Source organism: Petromyzon marinus, chromosome 52, assembly GCF_048934315.1.
Source record: "Petromyzon marinus isolate PM22_M1 ecotype Great Lakes invasive population chromosome 52, UKy_Petmar_22M1.pri1.0, whole genome shotgun sequence".
Classification (NCBI taxonomy): Eukaryota; Metazoa; Chordata; class Hyperoartia; order Petromyzontiformes; family Petromyzontidae; genus Petromyzon; species Petromyzon marinus.
Window position 1 is genome coordinate 11,475,960 of NC_133718.1, and position 8,424 is coordinate 11,484,383.

Consider the following 8,424-nt stretch of genomic DNA (forward strand, 5'->3'; position numbering starts at 1 on the left):
CCTCACCTCCCCACCGACTCGCCAAAGCCTCCCGCCTGTACCACCGCAGGGTCCATCCCAACATCACACCCACGGTCACCCACCACCACCACCGTCTCACCCCACCACCACCACCGTCTCACCCCACCACCACCGTCTCACCCCACCACCACCGCCTCACCCCACCACCACCGTCTCACCCCACCACCACCGCCTCACCCCACCACCACCGTCTCACCCCACCACCACCGCCTCACTCCACCACCACCGTCTCACCCCACCACCACCACCGTCTCACCCCACCACCGTCTCACCCCACCACCACCGCCTCACCCCACCACCACCGTCTCACCCCACCACCACCACCACCGTCTCACCCCACCACCGTCTCACCCCACCACCACCGCCTCACCCCACCACCACCGTCTCACCCCACCACCATCGCCTCACCCCACCACCACCGTCTAACCCCACCGCCTCACCCCACCACCACCGTCTCACCCCACCACCACCGTCTCACCCCACAACCACCACCGTCTCACCCCACCACCGTCTCACCCCACCACCACCGCCTCACCCCACCACCACCGCCTCACCCCACCACCGTCGCCTCACCCCACCACCACCGCCTCACCCCACCACCACCGTCTCACCCCACCACCACCACCGTCTCACCCCACCACCATCGTCTCACCCCACCACCACCTCACCCCACCACCACCGCCTCACCCCACCACCACCACCGTCTCACCCCACCACCGCCTCACTCCACCACCACCACCGTCTCACCCCACCACCACCACCGTCTCACCCCACCCGCCTCCCTCACCCCCAGTGGCGATGACATTAAACCCGCTAAGTCAATGTTTCCCTCAGCTCCGCGCTGCTTCGGATGACTGACGGGGGACTCGCTGAAACGGAGTTTATGTAACAACGCCCTGATCCCCCTCGTGATCCCCTCACGAGTCACTACCCCTCACTACCTCACGATCCCCTAATGATCCCCCCCACGACCCCCTCAATCCCTGCACTCCCTTGAGAACCCCGACTTCACCCATGATCCCCTCACTTCGTGAATCCTGGACGTCACTCATGATCCCCTCGCTCCTTAGAGACCCCCTCACTGTATCATCATCCCCTGGCTTCATGACCCCCCATCATTCCCTCACGCCACTCATTACCCCCCTAACGCTCCTTCATGATCCCCGATTTGGCAGCGTGGAGCACGGCTGGCCAGGGTCCCCGTGTCCCCTGCTCCCCCCTCACCACCGCCTCCGTATCTCTGCCCCCCACCCCCCCTCCTCAAGTGTCGGCAGCAGCAGCGGCTTTCTCCCTGCTCCCCCCTTCTCCCCGCAGCACACTGCCGCCTTTGTTGTTGTTGTTGCTGCTGCTGCCGCTGTTGCTGCTGCTGCTGTTGCCGCGCCCGGCGGACGTGGCGCGGAGTTCCCGCCATCACTGCCAGCGCTGTCCGCACGTCCCCCCACCTCCTCCTCGCACTCGCCGCCGTCACAGAGGCGACATTAACGTCTCCCACACCCGCCCCCCTCTCTCGCTGCCCACCGCCTCACTCCGTGCCCCCCACTCCGTGCCCCCCACTCGGCCTCGTTATCCGCTTCGTCTCCGTCCCATCATCGTCACAGTCCAAACTCCCCGCCGTCCCGCTCCACGTAGCCACGGGGGGTAGGGCCACCTGGGACGCGGCTACGAGTTCTAGGAAAGCGCGGAAAAAGCCTGGGCCTACGGTCGGTGGTCCCCAATATAATTTTAAAATGACACTTTGGTGAAGTTACGAGCGAGTGTGTGATTGTGTGTTTGTGTGTATGATTGTGTGTGAACGATGAAAGAAGCGCAGCTCTGCACTTCCTCTCTCAAGCCACTGCTGGCGGAAGGCGCCTCCCACGAGAGGGAGCTCTGTCGAGAGAGGGTCCTTTGGTCTTCTCTTCCCACCCTCGCCACACGTCTTAGGGGACGTGGCAGTACTTTACCCCACCACACACGAAGACTAACTCGGGATAACTTGTTTTATACTGCTGGATGGATAGAGGCGGGGCGGGGAGAGGGTGATAAACGTGCACAAATATTTCCACTGCCGCGCAGGGAGATCGAATCAAATCAGCGACCTCTGGACACCGTTCTGCTGAACTAAATGTGTACGAGTGTGTAGTATGGAGCGAGTTCGATTCCTGCTCACGGCCAACACCGGTGACGATCATCTCAATCGGTCCAGAGACTCCCCTAGGTCGACTCAGCCTCAAATTAGTACCTGGTACGGTGTGTAAACATTGCCACTAGGGAGACAAAGGCGGTCGGGCGTGGTGCTGGCCACCCACCCACCCCCTCGTGTGCCGTGCCGGCCTTCACAGGTGCTAATCGCTAACAGCACTTGCCCCTGCAGTCTGTTTAGGCTACACAGGGGAGCTTTGTCTCTGGTACAAGGTGGGGGACGGTGGTGTAGCGGTGAGCGCTACGTCTGCGCTACCAACTCGGCGACCCGAATTCGATTCCCGCTCACGGCCAACATCGTTGACGATTATCTCAACCGGTCATGGGCCTCCCCTAGGTCGACTCGGCCCCAAATGTAGGACCTGGTGCGGTGTAGTAAACATCGCCACGCGGGAGAGACAAAGGCGGCTGGACCACGTCTTTTTTTTCTGGCTTACCCCCCTCCCATACCCCCTCGTGGACCGCGCCGGCCTTGCATGGCTGCTCTCGAACAAAAGTTTCCACCCCGAAGAAGTCTGCTGAGTCCATAACGGGGGGGGGGGGGGGGGGGCCTTTGTCTCACGCCCGTGCGTGCGGCGGCGGCACGTGGCGTGTGCGCGTGCGGCGCGTGGCGTAAGCCGGCACGGCTGGCCCTGGTGAACACGACCGCGATGTCACCCCGCCACGCGGTTACATCACGGGGCGACCCCGCGCCGCTCGCAACCTTACACTGGGCGCCTCTGTACCGCGTCCTCGGGCCGCGCCCAAGCATCTCCACCACCCCCCCCCCCCGAGCATCTCCACCACCCCCCCCAGCATCTCCACACCCCCCCCAGCATCTCCACCCCCCCCAGCATCTCCACACTCCCCCCAGCATCTCCACACCCCCCCCCCCCGAGCATCTCCACCACCCCCCCCCCCCGAGCATCTCCACCACCCCCCCCCGAGCATCTCCACCACCCCCCCAGCATCTCCACACCCCCCCCCCAGCATCTCCACACCCCCCCCCCAGCATCTCCACCCCCCCCAGCATCTCCACACCCCCCCCCCCAGCATCTCCACACCCCCCCCCCCGAGCATCTCCACCACCCCCCCCCCCGAGCATCTCCACCACCCCCCCCTTCCCCCCCGTAACGCGATTTTGGACGATTTTTTACCCCCCCCCCTTCGTCACACGGCGTCACAAAAAGTCAGACCCCCCCCACAAATATGACGTCACAAAGCTCTGCCCCCCCCCAAAAAAACATGCTTCAAATCGCTTTAAACTATTGTCATTGTAGTGCGTATTTAATGTGGCGCTGCACTCTGATGTTGTAGGAGAAAACATCTATTAAAAAGTATATTGTATTAACTAGAACGTGTTGTCTATATTTATTTAAAGTTGCGCATTTTTATGTGACGTCACATTTCTCAAACACCTCCCCTCGTCACACATCGTCACAAATGTCTGACCCCCCCTAGGTGCGTGACGTCATTTATGGACGGCCCCTTACAACGCGCTAACGCAACACATCAAGTGTTAATTAGGACTGTATCAATTCGCCACTTGAAATGTTAATTCATCATCAAACGGCTTCGTCTTCGGTCAGGATCAAATCCACTGCTTGACGAAGGCGTTCCACTCCCAAGCAGTTTTGCTATGCGTGTCTCATGGCTGTGCGGTGGGTAACGGTCCATGCGAGTTGATTTAATGGGATCCATCTCCTCGGTGGACGGATCCAATGTGGACGCGTTCCATCCGTTGGCTGCCACTACCCATCGCTGTTTTCATGGCCGTCCGGGGAAATTGAGTTTTTCAGGTCCATACGGCGTACAGCCGTTTCAATAGGGTCACATTTTGTGTGTCTATTTGTGTGTTCTCCCTTGTGATGGGGACTTTGAAGAATGAACGTTGAGATTTATAATGGGCACGCGATGACCAATGAGGTCTGAATTGGTCTGTAATAAGGACGGCACTGATAAGGGGTTGACAGGTATGTGTTCTGGACCGTCGGCCATCAACCCCCTCCCGAGATGAGTTTCACCGAGAAGACGAAGCGATGAAATCAGCTCGTGTAGAGGCAGCTTCCTGAGTGAGATTCCTCCCTACTGTACGTATGTGGGTTTAACTTCTTTCGCAACGTACGTAGCCAACCGTGCTAATGGGAGGTGCGGGGGAAGGACAACAAACTAAACACAAACATCGGTTCTATTGGCTGTGCAGGAGGACAATTGCCCGAAACGTCGACTCATACGTTTATTTTGAAGGACACGCACGGCATTATTGACGAATGTGCTGAGTTTGTTGTTGTTTGTGTTTCCCACGTCACACGTGGTCCCTGATGTTTAAACACGGCGCCTTTTGCAAATGTACTGCAGGGGGTTATTTGACCATACTTCACCACGCTGGTCGCGTTTACTTTGATGTGTACAGTATGCACGCGTCTCTATGTGTCCTCCCGAGTTCCTCTTAAGTTGAAACAAATAAACGTCTTAGAATTGAATCGGCGCCCAAAGCAAAACATCTAATACGCTTAGGCAGGACCCGCCTGAAAATAAGTTTTGAGACTCAGTGAAACTTTCCTACAGAATAAAGGACATGCATCATTGTGAACATACGCACACTAATGACATCATCCAACCTGGTATTTAAGGAATATAAGTTGGACGTTACGCGTCCCGACTAATAACGATGTCCGGTGGTCGAAGAATAATAACGTAGCGGATGGAACCAGAGAGGGGAGAGATGGAATCTCACGGAATCAGTTCGTGTGCAGGTGCTCGAGGTGGATTCATGGATCTCAGCAGCATGGTAGGAGATGGGGCTGCTTGGGGAGGCCTTCATCCAGCAGTAGATTGATCATGGATGATGATTATTAATTTGTTTAAACCTATTGATTATAACCCATCGGTCGCTCGCGCAGTCAGGAGCTCATTCCCAGTAAACGTGCAAAGTTGAGCCAACGTTAGGCCCAACGTTCACCAAACGTTGGCTCAACGTTGCACGTTTACTGGGTGGCTGATTGGGATCAATTACGGTCTATTACCACCGACTGAAAGCGTCGATTATCAAAGCCGAAGCAACTGTCGCGCGATAAAAAAAATCAGTTGCTCAACTTTTTTGCGTGAAGCTCCGCAGACTCGCGGCTGCTTCTGTTGGGTAACGCGGTCTCACTTTACCCAGCAATTAGTCTCGATCAGGGCCTGCGTCTTTAATCATGAATAGGGGCTGAGAACCCGACACCGACCACTGCCTCCACTTTCGCCTTGGCGGCTCGACCCAAGGCAATAAAAGGCACGCACTGGGCCTATGAATCAGGGTATCGTATGTGAAAAAATAAAGTCTTGCTGGCTGGATTCATGCCTGCCTGGCTGAGTTTCTGGTTGGCTGGATTCCAGGCTCGCGGGCAAGTAGCGACGTCACCGTGCACACCTGCAGGATGACGTCAAAGGCACAACAGAGCGTCGGGCGTGGCTCGTGCGTGCGGACGTCACGCCCCCCCACAGCCGCACCTAGGTGAGATAGAGGGAGGTGAGGAAGGGAGAGAGAGAGGAAGGAGGTGAGGGAAGGATAGAGAGTAGGGAGGTGATGGAGGGAGGTGAGGAAGGGATATAGATGAGGGAGGTGAGGGAGGGAGGGAGAGAGAGGATGGAGGTGAGGGGGAGAGTGAGGATGGAGAAAGGGAGATGGAGGAGGGAGAAAGAGATGGATGTGAGAGGGGCGGGGAGAGAGTGAGAGGACGTGAAACGGAGAGGAGTGAGCAAAACGGAAAGAGGAGAGCGGCAAGCAGTGGGAGGACGAATTGTTTTTCCAGCTGCCGCGCCAATATATATCGATTCGAGTACGAGGACTTCTGCGATTGGGGGAGACCACTTTCGCCGACGAGACATCATCAGTGTGAGGGTCATTGGGGTTTGACAGCACGATGGGGGGCGGGGGGGTGTTGTCACGTGTTGTGTATTATGGGGGGCCGCAAGTCAAGGGCCGCACTAAAGGCCACCAGGGACCGGCAGTGGCCCGCGGGCCTTGCAATAAAAAACCCTGTCCTAGTCCACTCACAGACAATTGTTGAACGTTTTATGAAAAACGTTGCATTTTGAGGCTGAGCCAGACAGACGTATTCGTAAGGCATTCAACAATAACCGGGACTTTAAAAATCAAGCCACGATTCATGACGGCGAATCACGAATCTGAATCGTGGGTTATGTCATGGCGGGTTGATGGTGGGGTGAATGATTGCTTTTGAACTCAACAAGGCGCCTCTGGCTCCCTCCCCACATGCCTTTCGTCTGATCCCCCGTGATCCCCCTTGAAGCGAGCCGCAGCCCCCTCCACTACCTGCACCCCGCGGAGCCGTTTCATCAAAGCTCGTCTTGGCATCGGTCGGACTTGGTGAAATTATTTCTGCCATCTTCCGCCAGCTCATCCATCCCAACGGTTCAGTTCCCTGCATCGCCACCGCTGCCTCCTCCTCCTCCTTTCTTCTCTCGCTGGGCGCACATTCGCATCTCCTCCTCCTCTCGCTGGGCGCACATTCGCACCCAAGCGGCACGTTCACAGGGTGTAACCCATTTTGCAGGTATTGTTGTTTTGGTTGTGGTATTGTCGCGGTGGTGGCGTTGTTGCTGTTCCGGCGGTAGTGGCATTGTGATTATTATTGTTGTGGTGGAATTGTCGTGGTATTGCGGTAGTGTATATTTATTACTTGTGCTTGTTAAACCAGAATAGCCTCACTGAGTCTCATGATTCGTTGTCAAAAGAGGGTCCTGCCAAGTTTTTCGCAGTCGGGGCAATGTTGCTATTTATATTTGAATTGTCCACTCTATAGGATGTGAAAGGCCATGTGGGGTCAAGAGCATCGCAGTGAGGAGACAAAGGAGGCCGGGAGTAGTGCTCTTCCCATCATCACTCCCTTGCGTCGACCTAAACAGATGTGTGCCCAGGTGTGGTGACGTGTTGATGGTCACGATAATGGTGCTGAATTTGGTGATTGTGTTAACGCTGTTACCGTATTGCCCGGATTATAAGACGCTCCAAAAAGTAGGACGCACCTCCCCACACGTGTGTGCCCCGTGTCAATAAAGGCATACACAAATCTGCTCACACACACAGATACCGGATTATAAGACGCACCACCCAGCTTTTGCTTTCAAACACACGGGATAAATGTGCGTCCCATGCAGAGAATACGGTAGTGGACACTATGGTGGTGATGGTAGTGGTGGCAACAAAGATCCCCTGTATAGCCTAAACAGAATTTACTTACACATACGAGCAGGGGGGTCCATGGGGGGAGGGCGGGGCAAACCCCACTGTGAGCAACCCCCCGCCCCCCGACGCCTTCAAACTAAACCCGAAGTATTACATCTGACATTGCGACGTCGAAGCGCGCCCCCTCCCCAAAGCGAGGGGCCCGGGACGGCCTCCCCGATTCGCCGTGCCCTAGGGACGGCTCTGCATATTAAGTACTCGTGAATCGACCGACAACACAGAAGCTGCCTGGCCCCCGCTGCCTGCCCGCTAGTCTGGTGGTTGCTCGTCGCGTACTCAAGAGTCGTCCTCTCTCTTCGAGAGTGACGTTATTACAGTGGGCAGAGTTAGCAGAGAAGTAAGCTGAGCCAATGAGCAGCAGGCCGAGCCAACGTTGTAGCGAACGGGGGCGGTGCTAGCGGTCTAGTGGGCGTGTCCGTGTAAAGTGGGCAGGGCTGCGAGCCCACCACGTGTCCCGGTTGAGCTTCCCAGAAGTCTCGTAGCCTTACTGCTGCCAACAACACGAGTTGACCCCCGAGGCCCACGCATCCAGGGACAATGGGATTGGGGGGGGGCATGAACGTGTGGGGTGTACGATTGACGGTGTCAAGAAGATGTATGGATCAGAGTGTAGGCGTCGGGGTGTAGGTGACAGGGTGTCGGGCTCAGAGTCCCGTTCGGGATGCTTCATAAGTCGAGGTTTTTAAGGCTCGTCTGAAAGGGCATTTATTTTCTCTTGCATATCCGCATGCGTAGGGTTGTTTTCCTCTTCGTTTTAATGTTAAGGGTTTTTACTGAGATTGTTTTTTTTACTGGGATGTTTTGCAAAGCATTGTGAGACGTTGCGTCTACCCCCCCCCCCCCCCCCCCAACTTCCCGAGTATTACTTACACAAACACCGGTCCAGGTCACAGTAATGGCGAGTGGCACGCGCTCGGATCACAGATCAGGGGCTTACGGAGTGGTGTGGTCGATTTCTCGAGTGAGAGAGAGTAGGGGGGGGGGGGGGGTAC